The sequence below is a fragment of the Rattus norvegicus genome, chromosome 17 (assembly GCF_021556685.1).
Source record: "Rattus norvegicus strain SHRSP/BbbUtx chromosome 17, alternate assembly SHRSP_T2T, whole genome shotgun sequence".
Classification (NCBI taxonomy): domain Eukaryota; kingdom Metazoa; phylum Chordata; class Mammalia; order Rodentia; family Muridae; genus Rattus; species Rattus norvegicus.
This window is the reverse complement of record NC_141550.1, coordinates 7,584,860-7,599,483: the sequence shown is the minus strand read 5'-3', so window position 1 is coordinate 7,599,483 and position 14,624 is coordinate 7,584,860. Positions and strand designations below refer to the sequence as shown.

At 45.5% G+C, this 14,624-nt stretch overlaps 1 long non-coding RNA gene across 2 annotated transcripts in view; it reads right to left on the bottom strand.

Annotated features, from left to right (window-relative positions):
- Positions 1-5,518, bottom strand: part of LOC108348498 (uncharacterized) — a 35,790-nt gene extending 30,272 nt beyond the window's left edge. Inside the window, exons 1-2 of one of the 2 annotated variants that reach the window (XR_015641046.1) lie at positions 5,288-5,506; positions 2,993-3,827 (exon numbers count right to left, since the gene is read on the bottom strand). This is a non-coding gene — a long non-coding RNA (uncharacterized LOC108348498). Of the gene's footprint in view, positions 1-2,992; positions 3,828-5,287 lie in introns of those variants that run through there. The other variant, XR_015641047.1, reaches the window with a different exon arrangement.
- Positions 5,519-14,624: the final 9,106 nt, after the last annotated feature.

Genomic DNA, 14,624 nt, shown 5'->3' with positions numbered 1-14,624 from the left:
TTCTCTTCCCTACATCAGAGAAATAGAACGGATGGGTGGTGGATCCTGTACATTCGAGAAACAGTTTGCTGCCCTGCTTCCCTTTCTCAAGAGCTGAGCAAGTTCAAGTTTCCCCAATTCTTCTCATCTTTCTGATTCAGTCCAACTCAGGGGGTCCCTGTGATATCTCTGAGGCTTGGTTCACATTTCGCAGGAGGCTCATAGTCCTGGGCCTCATTTAACTGTTGGTAACTTGCATACCTTCTTGGGAAAATGCCTGTTTGAACCTTTTGCTCAGTCACACACGGAGACTCTTGTGGTGTTATTGTTGACCAGAGAGTTCATGACCCACCCTATGTAGGGAGTCACTCTGAGCTATACAGTCACAAAGGACGTGGGGAGCGGGTGTGGCGGCAGTCCCAAGATGGCGCCCGGGACTGCAGCTAAGTCTCATGACTAGCACCTGACTTCCTCACACACCTGAAACTAGCCACGTCCATTGTGAGAGCTGCGCAGGCGCACCATGACGCAAGATCAGGCCATGTGACGTGGACCTATGAACTGAGACTACACGGTCTGGACTGAGGAGGCGGAGTTGAGGGAGGATGTAAGGGAGTGTGCTCGGGGGGCTGGGGAGGAGGAAGGGAAGAAAAGAGAGATTGCTGCTTGCACGCAGAAAGAAAGGTTCCTGACTAAACTGCTTTGAGAAGAACGTCGTGGTGTCGCTCCTTTCTGCCGGAACCCTGAGCACAGACTCTTGTTAGATTCCTGGTCTGATGGTGCCCCTTGGCACACTGATGTTTAATCTTCTGGTGGCATCCTCTGGAGTCAGGTGTGTCTGCTCTATCTTGCTGCTGTTTCTCCGTGCACCGTGAAGACAGCTCTGCCCAACCCCAGGCTACACACGAGGCTGCCCCTGAGTAATCTTTGATTCAGGCCTGGCTTCTGCCTTGGGCTACTCTTCCAATGGGGTGCGTGGTCCTTCTGCATTCTTCTGCGTGCGTGCATGCAGTCGTCCCCACAGCTCGAGTGACAATTCCTCCCGCCCCCAGTCACACACTTTAGAAACTTTGTTAGAATCAATTGACTGTAAAGACACAAGCTTATTTCTGGACTCTTAGCTCTGCTCCAGGGATGCCCTCCTTGTCTCAGAGCCACACTCTTGATGACTTGCAAACCTGGAACACAGAAGCCTGAGCACTCGACTTCTAAGTTTTCAGACACATTGCCTTGTACGTTTATCCATGTCAGGGTAAACTTTGGGACGCTGGCGGTGATGACAGTGTCTGATAGGCCACCGGGAGAGGATTCCGTTTTAACAACACCCACCTTTCCAGTTCGTAAACCCGTAATGTCTTCACATTTCCTGAAGTCTTACTTTGCCAGCGTTTTGCGGTATTACGTTTACGTGTCTGTGCATTTAGCCCTGGACGTTGTATTGTTAAGTGTTGCTCCTCTCACCAGTTCAGATCCGAGTTGTTCTTTGACGGTGCGGGAAAGGAGACCGAGTTCAACACAGTGCTTCTGGTCTGCCATTCTTCTGAGCCCATCTATTTGCTATAATTTCTTTCCCTGGCTTCCTTAGGGTTTCTTAGAGGTAATTCCAAGCTTCTTTCTCTTCCACCGTTATCAGGGGTAAAATGCTAACATTTTGTTGAGTAGAAGTGACCAGACATAGACATCCCTCGACTGGTCCCGGATATAGGGAGAACATTTGGTCTTTCATCATTAATAAGGGTGGTCTCTACGGTTGGTTACAGATTTCCATTGTCACACAGCGAGGTTCCCAGGTGCTAGTTTCCAGAACATTTGTATGGCAAAGAACAGCATTAGATTTTGTTAAATATGTTTCCCGTATCTAACGATCTAAACAGCCACATGGTTAGTGTCCTTAATGCTTTCAGTGTACTGCGTTCCACTGAATGACTAGGAGATCAAGCCAACCTTGCATTGCTGGAGAACGCTTTCCCTGGATATCCAGCATAATCCTCTTAAATATCACTGGGTTTGTTCTGCTAGCATTTTGTTGATGGGTTTTTGCATTCGTGTCCCCAAGGGGCAGTGGAGGGTATCACTTTATTTAGATTTTTCTTCCTTTTCAGATGACATTAATTGCCTAAAGTCATGGGATGCTTATCAATCCCACCAGCTCCTGTTGGTTGCTTTCTACGCTTTTTTGTGGCTTTATTTCAGTATTTATTGCAGACTCCATGAATGGGCAGAGACACGAGGTACCTGTCTATGAGGATGGCATCCTGAGTAAATGTGTACAGTTTTACACGGCCGTGGCCATGTCAAGGACCACAGCCGACCACAGCCTCAGACCCGTAGGAAATGGCAAAGCTTTACCCCAGGGGTAAGGTTGAGAGGTATGGCGGTGAAGCCTTCCCCTGGACCATGTGCCGAGTATGTCCACCATAACTGTATCCCTGCTGGGTGTTACAGCCTGAAGACCGCTCCCACAGAGATGGCTCCTAACTAAACCAGGCTGAAGCTGCCTCCTGGTGCAGTTGGGTATAATAAATACGTCTTCTTGTTTATCTGCACGTCATGGCCACACCTCCTTGTTCAGCTGTGTTCAGTGACCCCCACCTTGCTGTTTAACTCCGTAAAATAAACATGCTGAGCTTCTGGGACACTGCCGTTTCTCCATCAGAGGGCCCAGCCCACCGTTCTCTCATTTCCTAGAGTTGGCGTTAACACCGTCCTTCCAGCTGAGGGCTATGTCAGGTATTTACCAGGCTCTCCCTATCTGTTCTTCTGTTGACAGCCTCTAGGCTGTATCCACACCTTGGCTGTGATGAACTCTGCCACAGTAAACACAGTTGTATAGGTCTCTCTCTATCTACATCTATATCTATGTATATATACATATATATGTGATTATATATAGAGATAGATATAGAGATACAGAGATATGGAGTTATAGAGATACAGAGATATAGAGATATAGAGAGACAGTCTTCTGGGTGTGGCCTGGGCTTACCAGAGAAGGATCAGAGAGTAGCTCTCCTTTGAGTTTTTGGGTGAACCTTTATTCTGATCTCCATGGTGGCTGGCTTAATTTACATGTCCACAAACAATGAAGGATTTCTTCCACCCTGTATCCTTCCCAGAATTGGAACAAACAAACACAAACAGAAAGTGCTCCTCGGGGGAATGGTGTTTTAAACTCTGACTAACCCATCACTTATTTGTACTGTGAGCAACACTCCTGCCCCCATCCCCCATCCATGTCTGTGTGTGTGTGTATGTGTGTGTATGTATGTGTATATAAATGTGTGTATGCATGTGTATGTGTGTATGTGTGTGTATGTATGTGTGTATGTGTGTATGTGTGTGTATGTGTATCTGTGTATGTGTGTGTATGTGTATATGTATGTGCATATATGTGTGTGTGTATGTGTATATGTGTGTGTGTGTGTGTGTGTGTGCCTCCCCTCCCACAACTCTCTGTTCCATTGGCCCTATGCTGCTTCTTGGTCTCCATTTCATTCATTTTGGCTCCAATCATGATTATCTCTTTCTTTCCTCTAATCTCGTATTTGCCTTATTCTTGCTTCCCTAAGACCTTGAGATACATAACTAGGTATTTAGTTGAGATCTCTTCAGGGCTTTTGACAGAGCCCTGTGGTTATTAAGGATTCCTTTTAGAACTGACTCTGTTGTATCTCAAAGATTCTGACACATAGTCTTTCCATTTTCGCGTTTCTAGGAAATTTCCATTCCCATCTTCTGACTTCTTCAACCGCCCGCTGTTTGTTCAAACCTTGTCATGCTGGTTGCGGACAAACCTGCATTCCCTGTGGTTTCTCCGCCGTTGATCTCTGGTCTCATTCCATTAGGATCTGACACAACAGATGAAATTAATTCATTGTTTGGTATTTGTTAAGACTTGGTTCATGGCCTAATACGTGATTTATTTCCAGACACAACTCCATGGGCTATCGAATGGCCCTTCCTGTAGACAACAGTTAGGCGTAGGAGAGATCTCAGTGCAGCAGTCTTCATGGGCTTTGTCTGTAGGATCTATCTATCTATGAGGTGAGTGAGGTATTGAAGGTACTCACTTATTTTTGTGCCTAGGCCATTCTGTTCCTTGTGTTCCACAGTGTTTGTTTTAGGAGATTAGGCTCCCCATTACCCAGTGCAGGCCTGCTTGCCCGTTACCACCCCTGCGTCTGCTGGATGGGCTGTTCCTTTGGGTGTGCACCTTTACTGTTCTGACTGACCTCAGCTTGGAATTTGCCCTGTTAGAAGGATAGCTGCAGCCGCTCTCTGCTTCCCCTCACGTGGAAGGCCATTTCCCCGTTGTCCACACCCCCCGCTTCAGACTGGGCCGTCTGCACTGATGCACTTGGTGTCTTGTGGACAGCAAACAGCAGGACCTATTACTGTTCTCGAGACCAAGCGGCCAATCTTGCCTTGGAACCGGAGGATTGTCCCGTTTTCATTTTCTATACATGACTGAAAGGTGGGCACTAACTTCTACTTACACCTCCTTTCCCTGGTCCTCAGCACACCCTCGCTCGATCTTTACCTACCAAAGGGCTGGCCAATTAACTGCTCAGCCGCAGGTTAATTTCAGGTAATCCTTTTTCAAGGGTTTTGTTAACTGTCTCTTCAGACTGCTCAAATGTTCTGCTGATGACTGATCCTCATAAAGTTTTTGTTTCAGTCATTATAGTTTTTCATCGCAGGATTTCTTTGTAGTCTTTTTATTTTTATTCAGCTTCCTCCCCCCTTAAAAAAAAAACCACGTAGAAGACTCTGATTCTGTACTTCCCTGAGTGTTTTGATTATTTCCTCCACAGAACTTCAACACACACACACGCACGCACGCACGCACGCACGCACGCACGCACGCACAAACACCCAACAGCAACAAAAAACAAACAACAGCAACAGCAACAACAAAACCCTTACAGTACAACTTGGTTTACCGTCTCTGCTGAGGACACCATTGCTCAGGCTTCCTCCAGGGCAGCTCAGTTGACTCCACCCCCTCCTCCCTGCCGTGTGCTGGCTTCCAGCTTCCTTACCCATTTCTCTCCAATTTGTTTGCAGTATTGCAATTTGAACCCAGGATTCTGTGCATGCAAGACTTGCCCATCACAAAGCTGCAACACCCGTCAGCCATATAACAATAGCAACAACAACAACAGCAAAAAAAACCCCAAACCCCCTACAACTTAGTTCATAGCTTAGTTCATACAATGGCTATTCTGGAGATCAGATATCCCTTCCGCAGGATACACTGTCACCCACGTTTGTTGTCGATATTGCAACTGCTCATTTAGTGACTTACCTGTGTGAATTCTGTCAAGGAGATTCTTTGCCTGAAGTGTCTGCTTTCTTATCTATCACAAGGCAGCGTTTATAAGGGGTGTATTAATTGCAGAAAAAAGTGGGCTTCCTTGCAACATTTCAAATGAGTTCTGTGAATCATAGCCAGGTCCTGAGATTCGAAAGAGAACAAACAGTTCACATGTTTCAAGGGCAAAACCACATGACCACCGTATTTCCCACGTGGCTTTGCGGCATTTAAAGAACTGCAACTCCCAGCATTCCAGTTACCTGGTCCTTGGGCAGGCGGGGCTTATGGTTGACTTTGCTTCTTAACACCCTTCGTGAACGCGATGGCTATAACAGAATTGTAAACTGTCCGTGTATTGAAACTGCCCCACAGTATAACCCAGAGCTGTGGCAAAGGCCGGGAAACACATTCCAAGAAAAAGAGGGTGGGGGGGATTTCTTTGTTCTGAGGCAACCTGTAACAATCTTACAATTCATAATATCTGCCTTTGTTCAGAGCTTCAAGGTCACCCAGAGGTCAGACAGTTGAATCTTCTTAAGTATTTTTCTGGGCTTTTCCACAGCCCTTCATGCAGGGAGGAAATTCTGGGACTCCTGGGATACAATGTGTCTTTTTAGGATGCCTATGAACATCTTTCTTGTTCTCTGATTATCTTTTCAATCCAGTGGGGAGTGTTCTCTTTCTCTCTCTCTCTCTCTCTCTCTCTCTCTCTCTCTCTCTCTCTCTCTCTCTCTCTCTCTCTCTCTCTTCAGATTGTGCTGACTCAGGCAGCTGAGGTACCTAATCATTTTCCTACTTGTAGTCAACAAACACCTTGGGGAACTGAGCCTTTTCCATTGATCAGGCTTTGAGTCAGGTCAAATAAAGACAAACATTGTAAACTGGGGGTTTTCCAAGGAGCTGCCAGGCAGCTGTGGTAGCGACGGCCTCTGGGCATGGTGCTTTGTGCAGAGCTCCTCATCCATCTGCCTCTCTGCTGACTGGAGCAATGCGAGCTTGCAGCCAGCATTGCTGACTCTGAATCTCCTTGTTTTCAATTTTACTGTCAATCTCGGGAGAGGCAGAGGGAATAATGGAACTTAAAATCCCACGAATCTTGCTGGTCTTAACATTTGGCTCGCACACCGTGCAGAGGTTTTTGGTTAATTTCCAGTCTGCTGGAGAGGTTTGCATTGGCATCTCCCCCAGTGTTTTTGTGTGTTTTTGGAGGCAGGGTTCTGAGTTCTTTACTCTGCTGAACAACAAAAGCCTTTCCATGCATGTCAGTTTGCAATGGAAAAGCATTTCATTTTTAAATATCTGTGAAAGACAAATGGGGTTATTTATGGTAGTGATTTACTAGGGAAAAAAGCCCTAAATTTAAAAAAAAAAATTGCTTTCCCCCTTTGCAGCAGAGTCTGTGTGACTGTGGCTGGCCTAGAACTCGCTCTGTAGGCCAGACTGCTCTTGAACTCACAGATATCCACCTGCCTCTGTCTCCCAGGTGCTGGGACTAAAGGAATATTCTACCACGCCTGGAAAATTTTGCTTTTAAAGGAACGATGTATGCAATCAGTTGAGTATGGCAGTGTGCCATATGGATGTGAAATATATGAAAAGGTAATAAATAACAGTTGGTATTCAGCCTAAGCTCCACCCCCACAGCTACCTGGCAACAGCCAGGTATGCCTGACTATAAAGGGGCCTTCTTGCCCCCTCCTCTCTCTCTTGCTCTTGCTCTCTTCCCTTCCCTGCTCTTCCCCTTTGTCCCTTCTCTCCCCATCCCCCTCCCCCTCCCCTCCACATGCCCCTGGCCAGCCTTTAGTTCTCTCCTACTCTTCTTCTCTCATTAAACCTCTCCACGTGGAACCATGTTGGCTTGGTGTGTTCCGTCGACTCGGGTCGAGATTTAAACCCCAACAATAACGACTGCACATCTAGAAAAGTGACAAATACATATTCCAAAATATTTACATCGTCTCTTTAAGGAAGAACTGAATTATGGGTAATTTATTTTTTAAAAAAATCAATTTTTTTCTTAATATACGATCCCTCTGTGTTACTTGTCAGTGTATTTTTTTCAATTGAAATATACGTGCACAATGAAGTCTATCTCCTAGTTAAAGGCACGTGCACGGTTGTACCATAGTTTGTTCAGAGCAGCATAGGGGGCTCAATGGCAGACTCCTCCCATGCCATTGTTTGCCCAGAATTAATGCAAAATACATTTTTCTGGGCTGCAATTTAAATGAACCCAGAACCCTGCTTGAAGGGAAATCTACCTGCCTTGTTCCTTGTGGGATCATGGGTCACACTGAGGCAGCAAATGAGGCACTGCCCCTCCGGGGTCAGGTAAAGCGGGGTGCTGGCTCGTCGAGGTAGGTTCCAGAGAGTAACAGGCCTGTCATCCCCAGAGCTGCTCCTCTGGTAGATCTGCATGGATCCCTGGGAATGTGTAATCTCCCCATTGCCTAGCAACGGTTCCATTATTTTCAGGAACTCGTTAGACGAATGAATGCATTTTGATGACAAGACAGCTTTATTCATGCCATGCCCTGGGCCACCATGTAATAAGAAGAGATAACAGAATGAAATACTGCAGAGATCATGTCCCCAGTCGCTTCTTCCCGCAGACCCCTCAGAGGCGCTGGCTCGGTGAGGAAACTTTCTATGCAGACAGCCTTGAAAAGCTAATAGAAAAGGAATATTGATTCCGAGTAATTATATTGTATGTGCACACATTTGAGTTCCCTTTATCAGTTGCTAGACGGCCTCCGAGCATAAAATATTAGCAGGGGCGCTCCAGGAATAAGAGACTTTGACGGTTTCAAAACCCCCCAAATGTCCCCGAATTTCTCTCTAAACTCGTGTGTGCCACAGTTCCCAATTTTCTAACAAGAACACACATTTGGCTGAAGAAGAATGCAGAATACAACCCTGCAGGACCCAGGCCATGCTGTGCACCTGCACCCTTTTAAACAGAAAGGATTCTAACCACCCGGCTTAACGTATTCATACTTTGACTCCCAGGAAACTTGGAGAAACATTTTGGAACCTAAATTCTAGTAACGGGTTCCCTCTGGGGTCCTGAAAGGTCAAAATTTTCCCTCTAAGAGTACTGGGGAAAACACATACACACACTTGACATCAGACAGTTCTGAGATACAACCTTAAGGCACCTGGATGTACGAATCAATGTCGTGTACGCCAGGCCGTGCTTGACTTCCCTGTTTAGCCTGAGTTTGGATTGGACGGCTTTCACCTCCTGAGTGCTGAGATTATAGGCTCTACCAACATAATGCTGGGTATGGGACCCACGACTTCAGTCTTCACGCTAGGCAAGCACTGTGTCAACTGAGTTACACCAGCAGCCCATAAATATGTAGAACTCAAGAACACACTTTTGAGAAGCTAAATGTAGTGTTAGGCATTGGGTAGACAGCGGCAGGCCTCCGCCATTCTCTTCAGCAAACCCCAATGCCTTCTACATTTGGTCCGTGTTCTTCCAAATGACCACCCCGTTCTTCCTGCCCCGAGCTTTAAGCTCAGGTTAAGACTCACTTCACATTTATGAATTAAACGTTGTGGGTGGCGGGATGCATCCGTTGGTACAGGAGCTCTCTGCCTGAGCCCGATGACCTGAGGTGGACCCAGAGGCATTGCACAGTAGAAGGAGAGAATCAGCTCCTGCAAGCTGTCCCCTGACTCCCACGGGTGTGCTGTGGCACTCACTGCCTACCCGCATACACACAAACGAATAAAACCATCTTTATTTGATACAACATCAAAATAATTCAGAAATACATAAGGCAAAGTTTGCAATCCCTATTCAATGCCCCCATGTGTAGAATTTTAACACGTGCAGATAGTACGACATTTGGTAACTTCGAAATGACACATATAAACTTCAGTTAGGTGGCCCAATTTAATCAGCAATGAACGTCCCCAGTGTGTGTGTGTGTGTGTGTGTGTGTGTGTGTAAGCATCCGAACTTGGGATGGAAGCAGGACAAAGGCTGGACGGACATGTCAGAGAGCATTAATGGGTCACAACTCATCAATGCAACATTCAAATGTGTCAAGTGCAGAAGTACCACATAATTCAGAAATCCACGAGTCTTCCAGAGGGGAGCGGAAGTCGGCATGGGCTTTGACTGCTGTGTAGGGTTTGGGGAAGCAAAGGGAAGAAAGAAAAAACCTGGAGATCAAATCTCTCCCAAATAACGGTATTTGTGGCTTTCATGAAGACAAACCACTGAATTTTTCTGTGCTGGACTTGCCCTCCACCCTTTAATAAGGCGATAACACCAGAATCAACTGCTTGGGAGCAGTGGAGCAAAGGACTGGAGTGAGCACTCTGTGGTTAAGAGCACTGGCTGCTCTTCCAGAGGTCCTGAGTTCAATTCCCAGCAACCACATGGTGGTTCACAACCATCTGTAACTCCAATTCCAGAGCATCTGCTCCTCTCTTTGGACCTCTGTGGGAACCAACATACACGTGCAATTCATACCCAGAGGCAAAATACCCAAATCTTTAAAAAAACAAAGGATCCCAACAGGACATCAGAACTTTGCATGCTACCCACTTGAGGGTTCACAGCTAGCAGGATCTGGGCTTCCATTCTCTCTCTTCTGGTCTGATTTGGCATGACCAGCTTTGGGGGTTGAATCTAATCGCTTCTCTTCCTTCTCCGGACCCTATCACCAGTTCTCTGGAGACACCCGTGCCTGTCTCTACCTCTGGCAAGCCTTTGTGCAGATGCTCTCATTAAAGCGACAAACCTCACTGTTCCCATTTCCCAGTCGCAAAACTGTTCCCGAGTCAAGGATGACTGGAGACGCTGATGATTGCTTCTAATGAGCAGACAAAAAAAAAAAAAAAAAAAAAAAAAAAAAAAAAAAAAAAAAAAAAAAAAAAAAAATCAATCTGTTCTCTCTCAGAGAAAAAGACACTTGAGTGTGCTCACCTCTCACATGAGCAAGGCACTGGTTCTCCAGCAAGAAAAACACTGATGATTAAAAGAAATAGGAGTGGGAGCTGGTGGGATCTCAAACCAGAAGGAATGTGTAGAGGGCAGGCGGAAACCCACAGGCGGACTCTGAGGGCTGGCTCTCCGGCACAATGCGCACCAAGACGCATTCGCCCGAATTAAAGTGAGTACCCGCCGCTGTCTTTGTTCCTCGTTTCCTATTGGAAAACATCCAGAAAACGCCTGAGACATGAGTCTGGTTTAACAAGTGATTTGATTTAACGAATGCAAGACACACACGTGAGGCCAAGAAGTAGATGGTTCTGAGTGCCACGGGCTGTCTCTGAGCCTCGTCCCGTTCCATTATGGCCACCTCTTCCCTTACCCAACCTGCGCTGTAGCCCACGGTGTTCCGCAGCAGAGCGCTGTATCCACGCCCGTTAATGGGCCTGCAGGTCATGTTCACTTCAGGGCCATTGTGAGCAGTCCTGCTCCAAACACCCCTGTGTATTTTTCCCTTCTGAAGTGCATATGCGCATGTCTTTGGGGAATGTACCTGGGAGCAGAATCGCAGGATTATGTAACACTCAGATCTTCAGCTTTGGTGAAAAGATGATTGTTGTCCTAAATTATACTCTTGCCAATGGAAGAGAAAGGATTCTGAGAGCGGAGAAGGGTTTTCATTGCACTACCACCTATTTAACTGCACGGCGTTCATCTACCTGAAGTTTTGCGGCCTGCCCTCCCGCTATGGTCTGGGTACTAGGTCCTCTCTGACATTGACAGAGCAGAGTCGTGTCCTGGCCTCTCGTGTAACATACCTTGGGCCTTATGTGGCATGTTGTAAGACTCCAATGTACCAGCTGCTACTATGTTATTTTAACAATTATGTGTCCTCATGGTCTCCATTGTTAAGCCCAGCAGTGAGAAAGATCAGGAAAGCTTAGCGTCACCTGCCTGTATCCATGTATTTCCCGACGATGCCAACCCCCAGGAAACAGTTTCAGAAAACGAGAAGAAGCAGAGCGTTTCTTATAAACTCACACTCTGTCGTGCCAGTACAGTATCTGAAAATGAACAGACGTTGTCAAGACATTGCCTCCCAGGTCACCCTGACAGGTCTGTACTTCCCGCCCCTTCACAGTTACAGTAGTTGCCCTGGGCCCTCCCCACCTCACCGGGGACTGTGAGTGTTCAGCTCTACAGTTCTCGAGACAGACAGCCACCTGGCAAGCCCCCGAGTCCCAAGACCACAGCTGCATGGCAGTGACATCGGGTTGAGCCGGAGCTCTGGGATACAGCTGCCAGCATCTGTCCCAGAGGACAATAGTGGCTGGCAGACACCAACCCGGAGAAAGAGCAATCACAGAAGTCAGGATCAGGGTGGAAATGATTGTAAAAGTGTCCTTCAGTGAACGGGTAGGAAGGCAGCCAGTGCCCTTTGGTGCCCCCGATCGCTTAATCCCTTAGCAGCTCCTCTCCAACGCCCCCTCCCCCGGTATTGTTGTCTGTTCTCCCAGAAAGGTGCCTGGCAGGCACTAAAGACAGCTCGTTCTAGGAGCAGGATTTTGATAGACCCCCTACCGGAAGAGAAGGGGGCAGCTTCAAGGAGCTGAGCAGAAGGGGGCCAAGGATCTACGCAGCCTGATGAAGGTGCGGGCACAAAGGGTATTATGGGATCCGTTGGACATTGATTCGGCGAGACCACCTGTTAGATGACACCATCGTCCTTTTGAGATTAAGCGTCCTACTTAGGATGCCCTTCACCTGGAGCAGACTTATTAGAGGAGGCTGAAGCATCAACAGGGCTTGCCTGGGGTTGCATCCGTCTGTTTGCCTACTAACTCCAAATGGGCTCGCTGGGATCTCCTATCAGAATCGGCTCTAACCGACTTCCGGTCACGCCAGTGCTCTCCTGCTCTCGGTGCTGGGTGCCACAGTTAGAGTCTATTAATATTCTCTCCGCCATGCGTCCCTCTGTGCCTCCGCACCTAGGATGGCCTGAACGAGGCATCCCCTCACGGTCTAAGACCTTTGATTACTTGTTCCAAGTCGGCAGTGTTGTTTGGGTGGGTTTAGGAGCCAACGCCTTGCTGGAGGAAGTTTGTCACTGGAGATGAGTCTGAGAGTAAAAGGCTTGACTGCCTACTTCAAGTTGTGCTCTCTGCTTCATGGCTATGTTTGGTTCAAGACGTTAGCTCTCTGCTTGCTCTGCCAGGCACCATGCCAGCTATTCCACCTCTGCTATCGTAGAGTCTAACCCCGTGGAAGCAAAAGCCCAAATTAACTTTTCAGTTAGTTGACTTGGTCATGTGTTTGATTACAGCAACAGAAAAATAATAAAACAGACTTCATTATTACAAAATATGTCAGTTATATTAAGCTTAACTAATATATATTCATCATATAAGGTGATGGATTTTGCAATATTTTAATTCAAATATATAATTTGATGATATTTACCTCACATTAACCTCTCCTGTCTCCCAATCAGTCACCTTCTCCTGTCTGGATTATTCTTTTTCTACATTTATATTCTTTTTTCCTTATACATGTGCATGTGTATGTGTGTGTATGTGTGTGTGCACTCACATTCTCTAAGCTCCATATATGAGAGAGAAAAATGCATTTGTGTTCCTGATTCTGTCTCATTTTGCTTAATAATATGGTCTCTGCTTCCCCGTGTTTCCCACAAATGGTTTAACTTTATTCATTAACATTATCGAAATAATTGTTACTTCACACTATTCTGTGCTCCAAAGGGCTCCTAGTTCCTGAGAAATAATTTAAAAATATGTCTGGAACTTAATGTCTTTCACCTTTGCTGACTTTTAATATTTTTAATTTCTGATACTTTCATAGTGAGTCCTCTTTCTCTTCAAGTTAGGGAATTTCATCATCTCATATGTAACAACCTCCTACTGAGGAACTAATTTATAACCTAGGAACTTGTGACCCATTAATGGCAAGTTAGACATGCGCTGATCAGTAGCCCTGCCCAGTTCTTTCTTTCCAGGAACGTGTAGGTTCAACACTTATGGAACTGCCATCTAGTTAGTGTGGGAAATATAATCGGATTGGTATAGAGTTTTGTTTTCTTTGTATTTGGGGTTATAATGAGACTTTAACATGCTGAGATGAACCTATGTTGGGTGTGTGAGCACTGGTGATCAACCGGTTACATGGGAAGCTACTGATAAATCTGAGCACTGTGCTCTGTTGAGCTGTGTGCAACCACAATACTGCCATGTTTATTCTGAAGCTCCCGAGTTGTGGCACAGAAAGGTATTGTTTTATTAGAACAACAGAAAAGGATGTCACATTTCCTTATTAAAAAGTTGTATTGTTATAAAAATATTTGTATAACACAAAGTGACATGTTTCATAATGGAATTTTAATTAACAGTAACCTCCCATCACCCTCTCCTGTCTCCCAAGCATTCTCCTTCATGTTTGGGGTGTGTGTGTGTGTGTGTGTGTGTGTGTGTGTGTATGTGTGTGTGTGTGTGTGTGTACTCTAAATTCCATATATAATTAAAAAAATCTGTGTTGGTGTTTCTGAGTCAGAGGATGCCTTGTTTTGTCTAGTATGGTGGTTATGAAGTTTTAAGGAGAGCAAATCACTTTCCTGTCAGGAGCCATCATAGGAGAAGCAAATAACTAGCAGGTGATCTTGCTGAGATAAGACTGCCTGGAATTAAAATCTATGACAGATTTGTTCCAGTCGGCAAGGCCCATGAGAAATTCATCTTAGGAAAGATTTCTGCTACTAATATGCTTTTCCTGTTATCATTAAATACATGACCATCACTAGGTATGAGCCCACCCTTTTGAGAAGATCTCTGCAGATCTACGCAGAGGTACTGTCTTGTAGCGATGATATGTAAACAAATAGATGACAATTTACAGAATTCCTTATTTGATTCAAATAATTTTAGTAAGAAAGATTTTAGAGATGGTCTCAGTTGCTAGAGAGGTGTAATAAAGTTAGAATCAAAAATAGAATGTGCCCACTCCTCAGAATAGTAAGTAAAGGCTGCATAATAAGAAATTTCATAATCACACTAAAAAGAGAAATAGATGTGGGACAATTTTGTGTTCTAGAAAAAAACATTTAAGTCTAAAAATAAAGTCACAGGTGTGCACTATGATAAGGTGAGGGCATCCAAGTAAAAACTGTTGCTTTGAACTTTTAATGAGCATTTAGAATGAAACACTGCTTTGAACTTAATATCAACATCCTTCTGTAACTCCCATTTTATTTATTGGAACATCTTATCTCTGAGGTAATTTTCTAAAGAACTTTTTGTCTAAGAAGGTGTAAAAGACCAGAGAAAAGAAATAAAGTTGTTGGTTGAATGGTTTGGCTTGGGGAGCTTT